Here is an 18,904-nt window from a genome sequence, read left to right as displayed (position 1 = left end):
GTACATGGTTTTAGGGTTTTATACAGGAACTCTAAGTTTCTCAAACTGACATGGAAGTAAGAACAATCTGGATCATACCTATGGATACCAACTATGTTTCTTTTTTTATTTTTTTAATCGTGAAGTAGAAGAGTTCTGATACAGAACACACGAAATTCTTAGCCAGCAACTTGAGCTATGGGGGAAAATATTCTAAGGGTTTGATTCATCATGAAAAATATTCATGGCACACCAGAATCACAGTACTCAGTCTACGAGATGTTCTTCTTATATAATATACTGGCTCACTCTCTCTCTCTCTCTAACCAGATTGTGACTTCTTCCTGCTAGCCAAAATCCTGACATATTCTTGGAAATGTGTCTTCCAATTTTTAAAAAGATAAAAATGATCATTTATACTCTAGGAAATCATTTTCTGCACAAAAGGAATTGATGACTTTTCCCTCAGGTGTCAAGACCTCCATGCCCTTCAGTCAAATGGGCTGAAGTCAAATTTACCAAATGTTACAGTGGCCTTTCATTGGAGGACTCCCTCTACTTGTGACTCAGAAAGCACCACTCCTTTTACTGTAGAGCAGAAGCTCTCAAATCTGGCTGCACATTAAATACCTGCTGAGTATTTAACACATATTCCAGATGCTGGAGGCTTTGACTTAATTGATCAAAGAGAAGCCGAAGCTTGGGAGTTTGCTGCTATTGTTGTTAGCATTGTTGCTGCTTCAGTTTCCCAACCAATAATGAAAATTATAGCTACAGGGTCATTTTGTCTCTGTTGTCCCCCTAGACTGGGCACAGAATCCTACTTGGAATGGAGAATTTATAACTATCCCCTTCAAGTCTGAACAAGCTGAAATGAATAACATACTTAAGGAGACCCAGAAGACTATGAGTTGTAATGCAGCCATCAAGGAGCCTTCCTGGAGACAGCCTCAGTCTCCAAACTTCTGATGCCTTAGAACAGATGGCTTGTCTTAACAAAACATTTTGCTATTTTTAGCTCACTGGATAATTTGAAGATAGAGTTTTCTCCCAGACTGCACAGAATCCTTCAAGGCAAACTTATTCCTACCAGGTAACACAGACACCATCCTTGTAGGCGTGTTATGCGGCACTACTCATCATCCTTGGTTCATTTTGTGAGAGCTATATATCTCATTATTTTACATCCTTCAATAAATTCAGGATCTCATTTTAAAATGCCTCCAAAGGTCTGCTCCAAATAGAATGTGCCTTTTAAAAATGAATGCTCCTGACAGGAAAACTGTTTCTCTGCCCAATGCCACCTGCTATTTAAAAATATTCAATATTTATTTTATCTTTTTATTCAAGTTTTGCTCTTTAGGAAATGCCACTAGTGCTATAATAAATGCTATCCCATTAAGTGACATATTTTCTTTTCAAATATCCTTCAATGCTGTCATGAAATAAAATCAAGTTTCAAATGCATTATCTAGATTCTGTCAGCTGAAAAAAATAAAGTATTTTAATACTTTCTGCGGAGGGTTGGGGGGGTAGTTCCTCCTGGCTTGCTCAGCAGGCACTTTACCAACTGAGGTACCTCTCTATCCCCTCAAATTTAGTTTTCATTTTGTCATGGGGATGAGTCTTTCAATGGTATAAGGAATAAAATACTTTACAGCCTGTGTTTTTCCATTAGATGTTTATTAGAGGAACTCCACAAGATTTCATGAGAGCTAGCACATTGCCTCCTCTACAGGACCTTATCCAGATCTGATTTCCCACACTGGAGCTTCATTATATTACTCTACTTAATTAATTCAACATCCGATTTTATAAGATTTTTCCCAACTGACAAAATCAAATGGTTCCTTTAATGGGATAATAGAGCTAATTTAATTGTACATGTATTGTTCCATTTATGTGAGTGATTATCCGACTAAGTTTAGGAACAGCATATTGTTGTTCAAATGTTAATGGAGACAGTGGCTTCCCACTGCATCTTTTAATGCCCTCTCTTGGCAGAAGCAAATAAATACAATAAAGTAAAGTGCATCTCACTGGCTGTGAGAACTCCTGCTCTAACAGGGCTTTTTGAGGCCACTGACCTCATTCCATTTAACCTCCTGCTCATACCCAATGAAAGGAAGAAGTGGTAAATGACATCTGGCCAGTGGTTACAACAGTACCCTCTGGAGCCCCCAGATGATCAAGTAGAGGGTTATAGGATATAAAAAGCACTTATGCAGTCCTGTTCGTCCAACCTGACTCCTCTTTCATCGATTCTACGATTAGAGCAAATTTTAATTAGGAAAAGAGGAGATATTATTTTAAAATCCACTTTTAAAACAAAAGAGAACATGAATTGAAAAGACACTAGACACAGGGGTAGTGAGCATACATGTGAAGGTCTGAAGAGAGGTAAAAGAAGGGGGAAATGATGTAATTATAGATTCAAAAAATATGATATTCTTTGAAAATTAGTGCAAAAATATCTTGTTCTATTTCAAGAAGTAAGCGCATTCACTGTTAGAGTTCAGCTCCTATATGCACCCTGAGCTTCAGGAAAGCAGAATTTGCATGTCAACAGAAGACACTGTCTCAAACTTTAGTATTAGATGGTGACTATATATGGAGAGTTACATAGTTTGAGACCATCATTCTCATTTTTAATCCAATTCTGTACATCAGAATTATTTGGAAAGCTTTTAATAACTGGCAGAACCACATGTATCCAGAGCCAGAATCTGAGGAAAAGGGAGATTGGATGTGTTGGTCTACATTTACTTCTCAATTAAAACACACCATTTGCATTATTGCTGTATGTTTTCACTCCTCAGTCTTCTATTTGATTTCCCAATATAAAATTAATACTGGCTCAACCTGCCCTCTATAAAAATCCGAAGTGCTTCAAAATCTGAAATTTAAATACTCACATGACACAAAAGGAAATTTCCACACCTGGTCCCACAGACAGGCTGTAGTCAAAATGCAGGCAAAGTAAATGTATTCTGTAAAATTACCTTAAGTCTATGTATATATGGTAAACATGAAATAAAAATCAATTTTATGTTTAAACTTGGCTCCCAGCCCAAAATCACTTATTATTCAGCCATTCCAAGACCCAAAACTATCCACAATGTAAATATCTCGTGATCCAAAGCATTTCAGATACAAGATAGTCAACCCACGCTCGGTCTCTGCAGTGATCTAATAAGCTAGGTTTAAGAAACAGAATTTCATTTTCACCCTATTTTCTTCAGAAAGTATGAGCAGTGCAGTGGTGCACAAAATGGCCTGCTCAGGCACCACCCGGGGAGCTCCTGAACTTAGCTGAACTTCATTAGCATCTGTAGAGGAAGTGCTGTGCTAGATTCCCTCTGGAGAGCAGATAACCAGAATCCCCACCGTGCGCCTACTTCAATTGTAGTCTCCCTCAATTAGCAGAGCCACTAAAGGCTTGGTGTAGGGAACCAACTTGTTTTCACTTCCCCACCACAAACAGCATGACAAAGGAGAGAGGGAAAATATAGAAGATCAAAGGATCCAAGCACTATTTGCTTTGCTTGGAGTGTTTTCCATAAACATAAACGGAAGTCTATAAATACTTCTACTTCTTACTGTGTTTGTAGGTGGAAAATTGGGAGAGGCACCAATATAACTTATAAGCAGACATCCTCCTGGGTTTGAGCTGTAGCCTGGAACTTTATGGCCATGAGAGACTTGCCTTAGACTTCCAAGCTTTTCTTGGAAAATTATCCTGGTTAAGGGAAAGCTGTGGAACACAGCAGCCTCTTTGAAATTGTGGTATTTTATTTCACAGCCTGATTTTGTTATTTCCTTGTCGTATGACTGTTTGGAAGCTCTACAACCCTTTTGCCCTTGGCTCCCTGATTCAAAAGCTATGAACAGATGCTAGTTATTGTTCTCCCCTTGTAACACTGGTCATTCCACACAGACCTGAGGCCACACCTTCAAAATGATGCGGTCAAACTCAGTATATGCTTACCAATACATAATAAGGAAGATCACATCTCTGATGACCTCTCAAAAGGAAAGTGGTGGCAATGCACAGCAGATTATTTCAAGAGCTGTAGAAAGGTGAGTAATTACAGATAACATACTAAGTGCTGTTGGGAAATAACTAATTTTCTGGAGGTTTTGCATGCACTTGCTGAAGGAGAAACTTCACAGGGAAGATAGAAGTAGGGTGCCCTCTTAAAGGACAGAGTCTGAAGTAAATAGGTGGTGAAGCATAGCAGGAAGATAAGTCTGGTCAAACAGGCTAGGAGAGTGTGAGCCCTCTGTAGTGAAGGGCACCAGGGCAGTATGGGTAAGTGGGTGAGCTCCAAGTCCCCCACTTCCTCCTCTGTAGCATCACTGGGCTTCAGATGATGGTTTCTCAGCACTGAGGGAGTTGCTGGCATTATTATACTGAAGACAGTGCTAATGATGCGGAAGGAGACAGAGCTCACAAGAAGAAAGGGATCCATTGCTTCAAGGAGATTTTGGAATACTTTAGAGAAGTCTGAGATGTTAGCCTACAAAAGTTGGTGAGGTGAAGTGTAGGTAGCAAGTGAAAATCCTGACTGAATGTGTTTTATGACATGGACATAGCCAGGGGTGGGGTGGGGGACGAGGGACAATGTTTCTGATAGATGGAAACTGGCCAAACCTTACCTGGGCTAGGATTAAGGAAATGGCAAAGCCTTCTTTCCTGGTCCTTGTGTGGGCATTGATAGTCAGTATAAAATTGTCTGCTGTAGCTTTTTACCCTACCCCCCTGTTTAAACCTGAATTCTACTCCACAACAGAGACTGTTCCTACTGAGACTAGCTCTACCAGCCTCTTTGTTCAGACATATGCAGCAGCCCCGCCTCTCAGTTCAACTGTATCTAATAAATACCTAGTGCTTCCAGGACTCGGAAGCTTTCTGTCAGTAAGCCCAGCCCTTCTTACCGCAGCTTCTCTATGTCCCTGTCTTTGTCTATTCTTCACTTCCTTGCCATCCCAGTCAGGCCAATCTTCGGAGCAGTGCTGGACGCAGCACCAAGGTTTTATACGTGAACAATAGTTACCATAACAACAAAATATCAAACAGGCGCGAACAGAGATGAGACTATGAATCCCAGGACAGGAAAGGCCAGGTGCTTAGGGGTACAAACAGTGCAGAGGGATGTGCAGAAGAATTGATGATGCAAACGAGTAAGGGGCTGATTTTAGTTATAGATGAGTAACCATGACTCTGGAACAAGGAGTCAGGTCTCACAAAACAAACAAACAAACAAATAAGAAATCTACAGCTATAACCTGAAAATTCTAATTAGTCAGTCGGTGTTTGGAGACAACCCTTGCTCCTAGGAATTCTCATTGACATGGGATGACTTGGAATAACATACTCCAATGGGAAAATGATCTCTTTAAGTATATATAGTTACAGAACAAAAGAGGAGTCATAAGTAAAGGCTACATTTTCTTCAAGTACAATGTTAGAAACATAGGTAGGTAGGTTTCAGGGAAGCAGAGAAATCTGTGCTACAGGTTTCAGATCTTATCTGATAACACATCCGTAGATTTTGTGTTGGTAGAAGTTAGTGGTCAGTACATCTTCCCAAAGTTCTAATTGAGTCTCAAAGTGATGCCAGATCAGACACAGAATTGGGTCATGAACGTTTTTTTAGTAAGATTAAATAGAGGCCGAGTTCATTTGGTTCTGTGTCTATAGCAGACACAAAGTTCACAGCCACAAAGTTCCCATCGATCGACTAGCCTTGTAAGTTTTTAAATAAAATTGTGGATTTTTCTCTAGTGACTTCAGTACAGAAAAAAAAAAGAGGGTAAAACAACATGCCCAACGTTTTGGAGGAATCTTGTGATGTGGTGACATGTGGGGAGAGACAATGGGAATTCAGAGGCCAGTAGAATGGACAGCCACCAGGATGATTGCCTCATAGTAAAACAGTAAACATATATAGTGTGCGAAGGAATGAACATACGCTGTATAGGAAACGGTTTCGAGATTTAAGAGTTTAAAACTGAAGCTGCACAGGCATCCCCAAGGATCACCTCAGCATCCTGAGAGCACCCAGTGTTCAGCCTCTGCTGTGTCAGCCTCTCCAGGGAGAAATGCAGTGTCAATCAGCAAGGTTTATCCAGCATACATCTGTCCTGTGCTCTGAGGGGGAATGCTTCCTAGCAGGCTCTAATCTCCAAGGAACCAGGATAGATAGACAGCACTATTTCCCTAATAGTTAACAGTGTCATCTTTATAGCTTTTGAACTCCACATCCTATCCATAAAGGGATCAACTTTTACTGCCATCATTTCAAAAGTAAAATGGGAACATTTTCTCTAGTCCAAATAGCTGGTTACTGAAGGAGTGGTTCTCTCAACACAAGCCCATTCTGCTTCTACCCCTGGCTATGCCTTAATGTTAAACCTTAATGGGATTATAGGCATATAATACATATTATATGCCTATATATCTACATACACATACATGCAGGTCTTTTGCACTTTGAGAGTACAAAATCTACTGTAGGAAGTCTGACAGTTACCATTATACTAAGTTTTAAAATTCACAGTAAAATTTTAGGCAGAAAATATGAAATGTTAATCACAAAACTTGAAATCTGGGAGAAGCTCATTTAGGAAAAGGCTGAAATACAATACATGCCGACAGCAAATTCATACTAGAAGCAAGGTTGGGGTGCCTGGCCCACTAGCATTGAACAAGGCCCCGGAGCCCACACACAACAGCTACTCCACAGTAAGGCTGAATGGGTTGGAAACAGTGGCTTCAGGGAAATTATTCAGCATTTACAAAATGTTCCATACTGTAAGAAATGCTGGTACTTCAGAGCTAAAAAGCATGTTTCTTGACTAAGCCCAGAAAATTGGGCAACATACTCAATAAGATATTATAGTATAATTTGTTTCTTGTAAGGGCATTCAGGGGAATGGTGCCTCAGGAGGCCTGTACCTCCCAAGTGGAACTCTAGAGCCAAGGAAAGCAGCTACCCCGAGTTTGATGGCTATGTAACCAAGAGAGACATCAGGTTGAAAAACTTTAAACAGTCGGACAGTCAGACCCATATCCTTCTCTTTGCAGATTCCCTGTCATGAAGGCTAATGACTGATTGGGACGACCATATTAGCTTCCTTCAGAACATCTTTTTAGAATAGGCATTTCTCTTTAAATTAGAAACAATTCCTCGGAATTGGTGGTAAATCTTTATATAAATTAGTAAGTGCCCATCAAAATAAAGTACTAAGCAAGGAACTACAAAATGTTTCATTGGACTTGGTGGGTTATTGAATCCAGGCATAATGGTGAATTAAAAGAGAACCTAGGGACTATTTCTTTGTGTTATTTTATTTTTAATTGTCATTTACTTTTCTCTCATATATTATATCTCAACCAAAGTTTCACTTCCCTCCTCTCCTCCCAGTCCCCCACCCCCACTCCTATCCACTCCTGCCCCATATATCAAGTTGCAATAAGACTAGGGACCTCTCCTCCTATTAAGGCTAGATGGGGCAATTCAATGGAAAGACAACGGTCCCTAACACAGGCAAAGGGGTCAATAACTGTCCCTTCTCCCAGTGGTAAGAATCCCACAAGACCAAGCTACACAACCACAATATGTATGCAGAGAACTTAGGTCAGACTCATGCAGGCTTCCTGATTGTCAGTTCAGTCTCTGTGTGCTCCTATGGCCCTAGGTTAGTTTATTCTGTATTTCCTTATTGTGTTTTTGTCCCATCTAGCTCCTACAATCCTTCCACAAGATTCCCAGAGCTCTGCATAATGTTTGGCTGTGGGTCTCAGCATCTGTTTCCATTAGCTGCTGGTTGAAACCTGTCTGAGGAAAACTATGCTAGGCTCCTGTCTATGAGTAGAGCAGAATATCATTAGAAACCATTACATTGACTTTCTGGTTTTTGTTGCTTGGGTTTTTTGTTTTATTTTTTGGTTGGTTGGTTTGTCGGTGTGTTCTGGGTTTGGGTTTTGGTTTTGTTTTTGTTTGTAGGCTGCTGATGTTACTCTCTGGACTTTCCAGTCTCTGAGTCTTGGCCCATTAGGCAGTGTCAGGGAGGGGTGGAACTCTCTCATTCCATGTGTCTCCACCTAGACCAGTCACTGGTTGATCACTCCCCCAATTTCTATTTCTTAAATATGGTTGGTGAAGATAAAATGCTGCATAAATTTAGACAATCACATAACTTTAGACAAGACTGGCTTCATCTACCTCTTCCACTGCCCTAACTCTTCTTTTTATCATTGGCAAAGAGGACTGGCTGGGTTTCTTGTCACCTAGGTTAGTGTAAGTGTGATTAATTTTACTTTCTTCCATGCAAAACATGGCTAGAAATGGTTGTTTTGAAATCTCTGACTTCCACTCTCATTTCGAAATTGTATCACCTGCTGAATGATTCTCGTGGCTACTTCTTAAAAGTGTGGGAGGCAAAAGAAGGAGGAGATGGGTAAGGGGGATAGAAGCAGGGAAAACATGAAAAACAGGAACTAAGCTTAATCTGAGTTCTAACCATCAGCGACATTATTAAGTAGAGAAAATGAAGTCATGGGATCTTAATGAGGGCAAAACAGATCTAACATTTTATAATTCATATTTGATCTGTGATTGTAATATTGTGTGGGTGAATGGGTGTTTCTGTACACTTAAACTATAAACAGCATGTGGGTGGAGGTCAGAGAATAATCTTTGGAAGTGGCGTCTCGCCTTCCATTTTAGGTTCAGGACAAAACTCAGGTCTTCGGTGGGCACTCTTACCTACTGAGCCTCCTCTCTGGCCCAGAGAGAAGTCTTAAAATTCATGAAATAGAAATCAGGGTGAAAATCGAACAAACAAAAGAGCTGCAAATCTCAGACTGATTGGATTACCAATTCTTAATGATAAAATAAATGATAAATGTGTTGCTTAATGATAAAATAAATGAACATTATGTAAGTAAATAAAGTACTTGATAAATTTATAAAGGGAGATACAAGACACCCTACAACTATAAAATGAAGAGCTCAATGTAAAAACAGTAATTTAACCAGGGCATTCCTGTTTCAACCAAGCTAACACCACCAGCCTACAGTTATAATGGGCTTCACTGGCTACTGAGAGGACAGGCTTTGCTCTATTAGCGAATGCAAACTTAAAGGTCTTCTGCTCGCTGTATGGTCACAGTAAATGAGACCTGTGCAACCAGCATTGGATACTGCCAAGGCTCGGTACAATCCCTAACCAACTGTCTCTGTACAGTTAAAACTAATACTACATTCTCCTTTCCTGTAGGTTCCTGCAATCCAATGTCTAATGTCTTCCCAAGCTGGCAATGATGAATCACATACAAGTTTACTGGAGATCACACAATAAACAGCAGGTAAATACCACGTATATTGGGTTAAGAAGCAGCAAAGTTCAAACTGGGCTGATTTCCCTATTATTCTCAGTACAAAGATGCTCTTCAAAGGAGAAGCGGTGCCTTGGACCACTGCTAAGTGCTGGATATCATGCAGCCAGAATTCTATCTGAGAAGGGGAAATCAAAACCTCATTGTGATTCCATGAAACTCCAGGAAGAATGGCTATCATTAAAAAACACAAAATCAACCAAGTTTGGGTAGGATGTTGAATTAAACAAAACTCTGTACATTGCTGTGGTATTATGTAATGGTATATTACCATTATGGAAATAAGTATAAAGTCCTTAAAAACTATTGCTGTCAGGAAATCAAGATACAACAGTGCTGGGTAGATACAGGAAGAAAAATAAGTCACCAGGCACTGGCACCTACATACCACTATCTTTACTATGCCACTATTGACTTCAAGTTAGGGAATCAGTCCATATTCCCCATCAACAGAAGAATGGATATATATCAAAAAAAAGGGATGGTGTATGCACATGGTGCTTTTATTTTAGCCATAAAGAAAGCTGAAATTATGCCAATTGCAAACAAAAATGGCTGAGGGGCTGGAGACATGCTCACTGGTAAAGTACCTGCGACACAAGCATGAAGACATGTGTTTAAATCCCAGCACCAATGTAAAAAGCCAAGCCCACTGGCATATGCTATACCCGTCCTGGTACAGTGATCTCTGCAGCTCATTGAACAATTAGATGGACCAAACCAGTGAGCTTTGGAATCAACAAAATACCCTGATCAAAAATTAAAGGTGAAAGAGCTTGGAGACATTTTACCTTGATTTCTGACCTCTATACACGTGTTCCTATACAAATATACCACCAGGTATGTATAACACACACACACACACACACACACACACACACACACACACACACACACACACACTGCAAAGTGGATGGAATCACAGATTATTATGTTAAGCCAAACAAACAAGACTCAGAAGAATAAATGTCATTTTTTTTCAAATGCAGGCCTAGATTTTTTTAAACGACTTTCAAAGAAGTTTATTTTTAATTTTTATTGAAAATTATTCATCTCTCATACAATATAGCCTATCCACAGATATCCCCCTCTACTCCTCCCAGCTCCTCTCTACCTCCCCTCTTTCCAGATCCACTCCTGTTTCCTCTTCAGTAAAGAACAGGCCTCCAAAAGACAACAAGCAAACATGACAAAACAAGATATAAAAAGAAAAGTAAAAAAAAAAATCCATATAAAGGTTGAACAAGGCAACTCAATAAGAGGGAAAAAGCCCCCAAGAGTAGGCAAAAGAGACACAGACACACTTGCTCCTACTGTTGGGAATCTCACAAAAACACCAAACTAACAGCCATAAATATGTGCAGAGGACCTGGTGCTGACCCTCGCTGGCCTGGGCAGGCTGTCTCGGTTTCTGTGAGCTCCCGCAAGCATAAATTGATTCAGTGGGTCATGATCTCCTGGTGTCCTCCTTCCCCTCTGACACCTGTGATCTTTCTGGTCCCTCTAAGGGAATTCCTAAGCTCTGAGAGGAGGGACCCAATAGAGAACATCTATTTAGACCATCTCTTCATAATGAATGTGTGCGTCTCTGTACCCACTCCCATCTCCTGCCAGAGGAAGCCTCTCTGATGATGACTGGGCAAGGCACCAATTTATGCGCATAGCAGAATATAATTAGGATTCATTACATTTACTTTGGGTTGGTAGCAATCATGGTTGGTTCTGTCCTAGATCGTTGAACTATCCAGCATCCACTGTGTGGCCATCCATGCCTGTCTTAACCCAGCCACAAGAACTTAGACCTGCAATCTGTCCTTCCTGCAAGACGTGCTAGGGGAAATATGGTGCAGACCTTGTAGCAGTGGCCAACCAATGTCCAGTTTAACAATTAATTTTAACTATTTAACTATTTGAACACTTTAACTATTAATATTTCATAGTAGAAAATAGGAATGTGATCATTCAGAAGGGGGAAGAGAGGTAAAGAGGGAACAAAGAAATAAATGTGACCCTAATATGCTGCTCACATCTACGTGCATAATGGAACTTAATTTTTATAGTTAATACACTAATGAAATATTTTAGAAGATTAGTAGGATAGACGTTTTGGACAAATTGTTGCATAATGAGTTAAAAAGTAAAATTCAGACATTTACAGGCCAGTGATTCGCTGCTGGTCCTTTTGCTTGCTGACTTCATCAGACCATGGGAACTGCCAGATGCCCCAACATTTATGACTGTGTGTCTTCTGGGCCCAACTTTGTCTTCGCTAGTGTTTTGTTCTTTGTGATTTAAAGAATGTTCAAAATACATAGTCTAAATGTCAATTCCTTGCTTGTTGTATATTCAGTTTTTTTCCTGATATACAGAGAATGACATATTTTTTGTAATACTGTTTTGTTTGCTTGCTTTTTTTTTAAAGAACAGACATTTTAAGTTTAAGTGATTACTAAGTGATTAAAATTAAGTGATTAATATTGTTCTTCCATGTTTTGTTTCTTATCTAAATTACAAAGTTTGGAATACATTTTCTATGTTTTCTTCTAGAAGTTCCATGGTGCTGTATTTTAAATATATAGATTCATGAGCTATCTGTAATTAGGTTATATATGTGATGTGTACTAAAGCTATGGCTTAATTTCCTCCATAAAACATATCCAATTGCTCAAAATATGCTCCTTTTGCAATGTAATTGCCTTAGAACCTTAAGGAACTAATTGCTTTGCCATGTGTGGGACTATTTTTAAACCCTCCATTATATTCATTGACATGTGTGCTAATCTTAGGCAAATGTCATGCTATCTATCTTCATTATTACAGACGCAATGGTCTTGAAATCAGGTAGTTTGAATACTATAGCAACTCTTTCTTCTCTTTCAAAACTGATTTGACTTCCTAGGTGACATCATTTTAATTTTTGCATACTTTTAGGCTCACGTAATTCCATAAGTAAGTCTACTGTGATTTCACTAGAAATTGCATTTAATTAGAAGATAAATTGGAGAGAGACTTATGATCCATAAGCACAAGTTGTATCATTTACTATAAAAGATACGTCTTTATTTAGAAATATTTTGTAAATTTGGGGTTTTAGTTCCTTGGATTTTCATAACTTTATTTTTTCATTTTTTTTGCTTCAATATCATTACGAGTGGTTTCTTACAATTCCGTTTTGCGTGATCTTATCATACAGGATAAATGTAGTCACTCTGTGCTTACTCAACTGTAATTTTTTCAAATCGATGCAAAAATCTATGAGTTGTTTATGTTATTCAGGACTTTCAGAATAAAAAAAAAATCATGCATTGGTCACTTCCTCCCTTACACCATGAAGGCCTGTTATCTATGTATTTCTTTCTCCCTTTACTTCACAGGCTAGCTTGCTCAACAAAGGGTAGGATGGACATGATCAATTATACCATGCTGCTATGGTATCGTATTAGAAAACAGTTTGTCTCACCAATGTGTATGGCATCGTTAATAGGATTTTAGAGACCCTCTTCATTAGGTTAAGGGCATTTCCATCTATTTAAACCTTCTGATAGGTTTTAACCATAAGAATGTTGAATTTGACCTAATGCTTTTCTATTAAAATGTGTTAAAATAATCACACAGCTTTTGTTTTTCGTGCTGTGAATGCCTGGCTATTGCAGGTGATTGCTGGATGGCATCTGTGCCATTTGCTAAGGAGGACGTAACAATGATATCTCCGGCAATGAGGGTTGGTGGCCCCTCCCTTATTCTAATGTCCTGGTGATGCTGTTTCACCTACCCTCAAAAAAATGAACATATACCACGTAAATGTCATTTTTTTTAAGTTAAAAAAACGAAAATGAGCTTTATGGGAATTTTATTATTAAATTATTTTCTATAATGGAGATCTTTAGATTAAACAGATTTCAGAAATTCAATGATCTTCTTCAACCACGATTTGACGAACATTACTAGTGATTTTTAAAAATCACCCTGTAAAAATATTTATAAACTTAAAATCAGAGAGCTGAACTCATAGGATATCAGCAAGTTTTTGCAAGTTTCTAGAGTCCCAAAATTTTTACTCTACTGGACATTTCATAGTTGAGAGAGCGATAACACTTCCCTTATTAGACACCTGGAATTGAACTATACAATTTGTAAAATCCACTGCGCTTATTTTGTCTATGAATACACAAAAACTGACAACTTACCACTTTAGCTTACCAAACAGAAGACCTTTAAGAATTTATCCCGATCCAACGACTTATAGGGCATGAATTCCATTATTTCCTTTTTATCTAAAGAGTTAAATATTCTATGTAGAGTCTAAATAAACTTCTTTCCTTATAATCATAAATAATACCATCCACTTCTGAGAGTCTCCAAAGTGCTTCCGCAAAAACATTTTAGGCGTTCGAGAACTTTTCCATTATCTCTGGGATGAAGACCTAATATAGGCTCTTTAGTCATATTCCTGACACCAGATCTTTAAATTCTTTGTCAACATTGTCCCTATAGTAGTATCTACTCCTTAGTACATCCAATTTATTAAATCTTCAAAACATTAAAATCTGTATGACTCATGAAAAACTCTTTTTATTAAATAATTCTGAACTTCCTGCATATGAGACACTGGAGATGAGCAGTGAACACACAGGCGTGCACGTGCGCGCGCGCACACACACACACACACACACAGCACAAATATTCTTGTGGATGCAAATGAGAACTGAGACAGACGCTGACTCACAGCAGAAATATATAATATTGGCTTCCACTGGTGTCTTCCTTCAGTCCTGAGCAAGTTCTATCTTTTATCATCGCCTCAATTCCTGTTGACAATTTTTCATACCTGGAGATTTTGTAATTCGTGGTTCATGATACAGTTTTATCATTGCTCCTTACAGGTGATCAATAAGATATTTTTAAATGGATGAAACCCAAATAAATAATCAATATATTACCCCTTAATTGACTGACATTTCTACTACCCTTCACTGGGCATCCATCAGAAGGGGCCTACCCTTTCATCTCTAATTCCTCCAGCAGACCAATGCTTCTACTGTAGAGTCGCTAAGACACAGTGCAGATATGAGTCTGCTCCATTGGAGGGTAGGCTTTTCTGTTATTTTTCTTCCTATAGGACCTAGCACTGTGAGAGTTACCATAGTGTCGGTGTTTAACAAATCTTTGTTCGATGAAAGTAGTAATAGAAGTTTTGATAATTTGTTCAGATGTTTAGGTATAACAGGTGTCTCTGCATAAAATGAACTCAGCAAAATAAAGCTTTGTGAGCACAGGCCCAGCCATGCGTTGATGTGCTAGGAGCTTGTACCCCAAACTAAAGCTCCAATGTTCCATGTGCACATCGTAATGGAATATTTGAATAGTCCTTGTACAATATACTCAAATCCCATAAAACAAACAAGAAAAAGATGCTCACATTTATGTAGCAATAGAAACTTTGGCTTCAAAACAAATAGTAACACTGATTTCTTTTGTGGTTACTTTAAAATACAGTTAATTTCAACCATCACTGCTTCCATGAATAAAATAATATGATCAAAGTTACAAATAAAGGATAACCTACTGTACTGGGTGGTTTTGCTTGTCAACTTGACACAGGCTGGAGTTATCACAGAGAAAGGAGTCTCCCTTGGGGAAATGCCTCTATGAGACCCAGCTGTAAGGCATTTTCTCAACTAGTGACCCAGGCCATTGTAAGCGGTGCTGTCCTGTGGCTGGTAGTCTTGGGATCTATAAGAGAGCAAGCTGAGCAAGTCAGGAGAAGCAAGCCAGTTAACATCCCTCCATGGCCTCTGCATCAGCTCCTGCTTCCTGATCTGCTTGAGTTCCAGTCCTGACTTCCTTGGGTGATGAACAGCAATGTGGAAGTGTAAGCTGAATAAACCCTTTCCTCCCCAGCTTTCTTCTTGGTCATGATGTTTGTGCAGGAATAGAAGCCTGACTAAGACACCTACTCTCACTAATTGGACTGAATCTCTTCTAGTTTGTTTCTTTGATTGTTTGTTTTCTTGCCAAAACCTGAGACATAATTTTTTTAATGAACTGTAAAAATAAAAGAGCTTTAGCACCTTCTAAGAATTAAAGAAAGAAAGAAATGCCAGGAAGGTTAATTTTATCTCTCTGCACTATGCTGGAGTTCACTCTGCCCCTTACTCTAATGGGATCCTGCTAAGATACTCTAAGTCTTGACTTTTATTTGATCATAACCACTCTTATATTTAATATCACATCTCTCTTTTCATGTTGGCTACAGCACATTTTGTATTGAAGCTAAAAGCAATCTTGTTCCAGAACTACAAAATCACCCTAGCTTCATCTCCTATACTTAATATACTCCAATCTATTCCTGAATGGTTCAAACGAATTTGAGCATTGTGATCGCTACATTTCGGAAAGTATATATTTCTACTCAACTATTTCACAGTTCAGTTGAATTGGTAGAGTTAATGTAAAAATATCTCTACATTTATCTAATGTAATATTTCAAACTTTAATCGTGTCCATTATCATTCAAGATAAAGCATTTCTTTATTATAACCATCCCACAAAAATGATCTTTATTCCTATATATCTAGTAAGAACGAAATATTGCAAACAATGTCATTCTTAGCAACTTTTGATTTCCTCTCACTAAGGATCAAAAGCCACAGAGTAGTCTACCCATCGGTCTCTCCCACTGTTCTGAATATGGAGATAGTAGCAGGGAAAACTTCCAAAATACCTTCATGATAAGCTGCCTTATAGTTGTCAATACAGACAGACCTCCATGTGTCCAACTATCAGGGATGTATAAAATACAACGAACCCTGTCCTCTTCAAAGATATAGAATACACACGCGCGCACGCGCGCGCACACACACACACACACACACACACACACACACACACAGTGTATGCATTGGAATATGAGTTGTGCTTTTCAACTGCAAAAATATCTTGCTTGAGTTAAAAATTAAATTATGTTCTAAATATAGTCAAGCTAGCTCTGGATAATTAATTTAATGATTAATTCCACTTTTTAAATTGTCTGCCCTATGTCTCATCAATTATCTTAGAAATATTGACATAAAGAGCTGAGGGAAGAGGAGATTCAAATTTTATCAGTGGGAATGATGAGGTACAGCATTCTAATATTCAAAACACATAAATTAATAGAAACAGTAAAGATCTCTTTTCGTCCCACCCCACCCACCTCTCTCTCTCTCTCTCTCTCTCTCTCTCTCTCTCTCTCTCTCTCTCTCTCTCTCTCTCACACACACACACACACACACACACACACACACACACACACCTAAATTTAGAGACTTAATCCTAACTTATAGGAAGTCTTAATTGACAATACCTAGTCAGATGATGTGGTGAATGGATTCCACTCTGTTAATTATCTCGACTTAATAAGTGCACAGGATCTATGAAGAAACACAAGAGAGGTCTGGCATCACAGGCTGGATGGTTTTACTTTCATAATCTTTTTATAACCATGAAGCAAGCAGGTTAATCTTTGCCCATGTGCTTGAATCAGGCAGGACACAGCTGGATTTAAGCCTCCCAAATTTTAATGTAATCTTCAGGATTTACATCTCATAACAAGTAATGACCCAAGAGGACATCTTCTGGATTTGATAGACTACATCTATCATACATTGTTGACTGATAAAGGAAAGAAACACATAATACAACATTTCAAGGCACCCAAGGGTAAAACTTTACATGACCTTGAGCACTCTGCTCACATAACTCAATACGACATTTTTTTTCCTCTTAAATTACTTATTTCTTGGCTCCATTTAACTGTTCTCAGAATCTTCACATCTCCTGGTCCACAGATTATATGAGATAACGTTGCTGTAGTTTCTTTATCCTTAGTGGGGGGTCCTCAGAGCTACTAGCTCCTCTACTCTTCAACACAGTTGTTAAATGAGTGAGCTGCACTATCAGACCAGCAGAGTTTGGTGTTAACAGAATGAAAAATCCCTTTCTTTGGTACGGCACTGGTAGAAGAAAATGAGAGAATGCATGCTTTTTGAAATATCCGACTGTATTTGATTTTTCTATGCTTTGATACATCCCACAGATTCTTATTCATATTTAAGGACAGAAACGTGTAATGAGACATTAGGCAGAGAAATATAACATGTGATAAATATCCTCTACGAAGGAGTGTAGTCCTAATCAGGAGAGAGAAACACGGTTTCGAGTTTAATTTGGAGGTAGCTATTCAAATTGTTGATCAAACCCCTTCAGACACAGTATGTAAGTTTGAGGAGAAAGAACTCCAAGCCAAGGCCTTTTTACATCTTTTCCAGACACTGAGTTAGTGACACCGGCTGATCCTACCTCTAGCTATATACAGAGCACACAAGTCTTACCTCTTATCTCTAAGACATCTTATCGATTTAATAAGCTAATCATCATTTAAAATGTGGCCTCTATGAACCCTGATGCATTGGTCCGGAGTATTATAATAGCGTGAAAGACAGGCTAATCTTGTGATCTCCACCCAGTAGAGAAAGCAGAGAAGGCAGACTATATGCCCAAAGAAAACCCCGTGTTGAACACTGGGTACATAGGCCACAATACCCTCCCCAAAAATATGCAGTTGAAGTCAGATTGCAATTACATTGCTAAAAAGAATAAAGGGTGACATGCTATTTAGAAGGATTTTTTCAAATTATAGGTTCTTTTTCTATTTTTAATAACATTTTCCATTAGCTGAAATTCATGTTTATATGCATGAATGTTGGAAATCTTTTAAACACTGTACAATGTCTCTTTCCTGCTGTGAATATTCCAAAGTTAATAGGGTGTGTGAAGCATCACTAGTTTCCAATGGCCTAAAATTTCCATTACTCACTCACATGTGTGCTTTCCGTCCCTTGTGTCTGGATTATTCTGTGTCCATTTTGAACCAACATAAGGTGATAATTTGACACAGTACTAGATCTGAGTCTTAGTCTTCAAGCTGGCCCTTTACCAGAAGCCAGGTCAGAAATCTTTTGACAGTTCCAGGGGACCTTTCAACCACAAGTTATAACCAAATTGCCAAACTTTTTAGATGTGGGTTCTTCAACCCAACTGAGCTGAACTGCTGTTATTTTACACAATAAAGATGGGGTATCTCAGGGTTGGGGATTTAGCTCAGCAGTAGAGTGCTTGCCTAGGGAGCAAAAGGCCCTGGGTTCGGTCCCCAGTTCCAAAAAAAAAAAAAAAAAAAAAAAAAAAAAAAGATGGGGTATCTCTGGAGTCCTGTGAAAGTTTCAGAAGAATGAGAAAATATTTTCTGGTGATCTAAGTGTTTTGGCACAGCAAACAACTGAAACATTATAGTTGATCTTTTCCTTGTCACTAATTGTCATCATTTTTAATTATATTGATTCTTAAATTTCATAATGTATTTTGATCATATTCACCCTCCTCACCCAGCACTTTCCAGATCCACCCTCACTTCCCTAACCCACACATTCCCAAGTTCTCTTTTAGTTTATTTTTTTAAATCAAATCCAATTTGGTTCTTCA

At 38.6% G+C, this 18,904-nt stretch overlaps 1 long non-coding RNA gene across 1 annotated transcript in view; it reads right to left on the bottom strand.

The window, feature by feature from the left end:
- Positions 1-18,904, bottom strand: part of LOC116901472 — a 177,220-nt gene that overhangs the window by 90,578 nt on the left and 67,738 nt on the right. The window contains exon 2 of the long non-coding RNA XR_004387998.1: positions 16,731-16,797. This is a non-coding gene — a long non-coding RNA (uncharacterized LOC116901472). The remainder of the gene's footprint in view (positions 1-16,730; positions 16,798-18,904) is intronic.

The sequence above is a fragment of the Rattus rattus genome, chromosome 5 (genome assembly GCF_011064425.1).
Source record: "Rattus rattus isolate New Zealand chromosome 5, Rrattus_CSIRO_v1, whole genome shotgun sequence".
Taxonomy (NCBI): Eukaryota; Metazoa; Chordata; class Mammalia; order Rodentia; family Muridae; genus Rattus; species Rattus rattus.
This window is presented reverse-complemented; position numbering and strand designations above follow the sequence as displayed.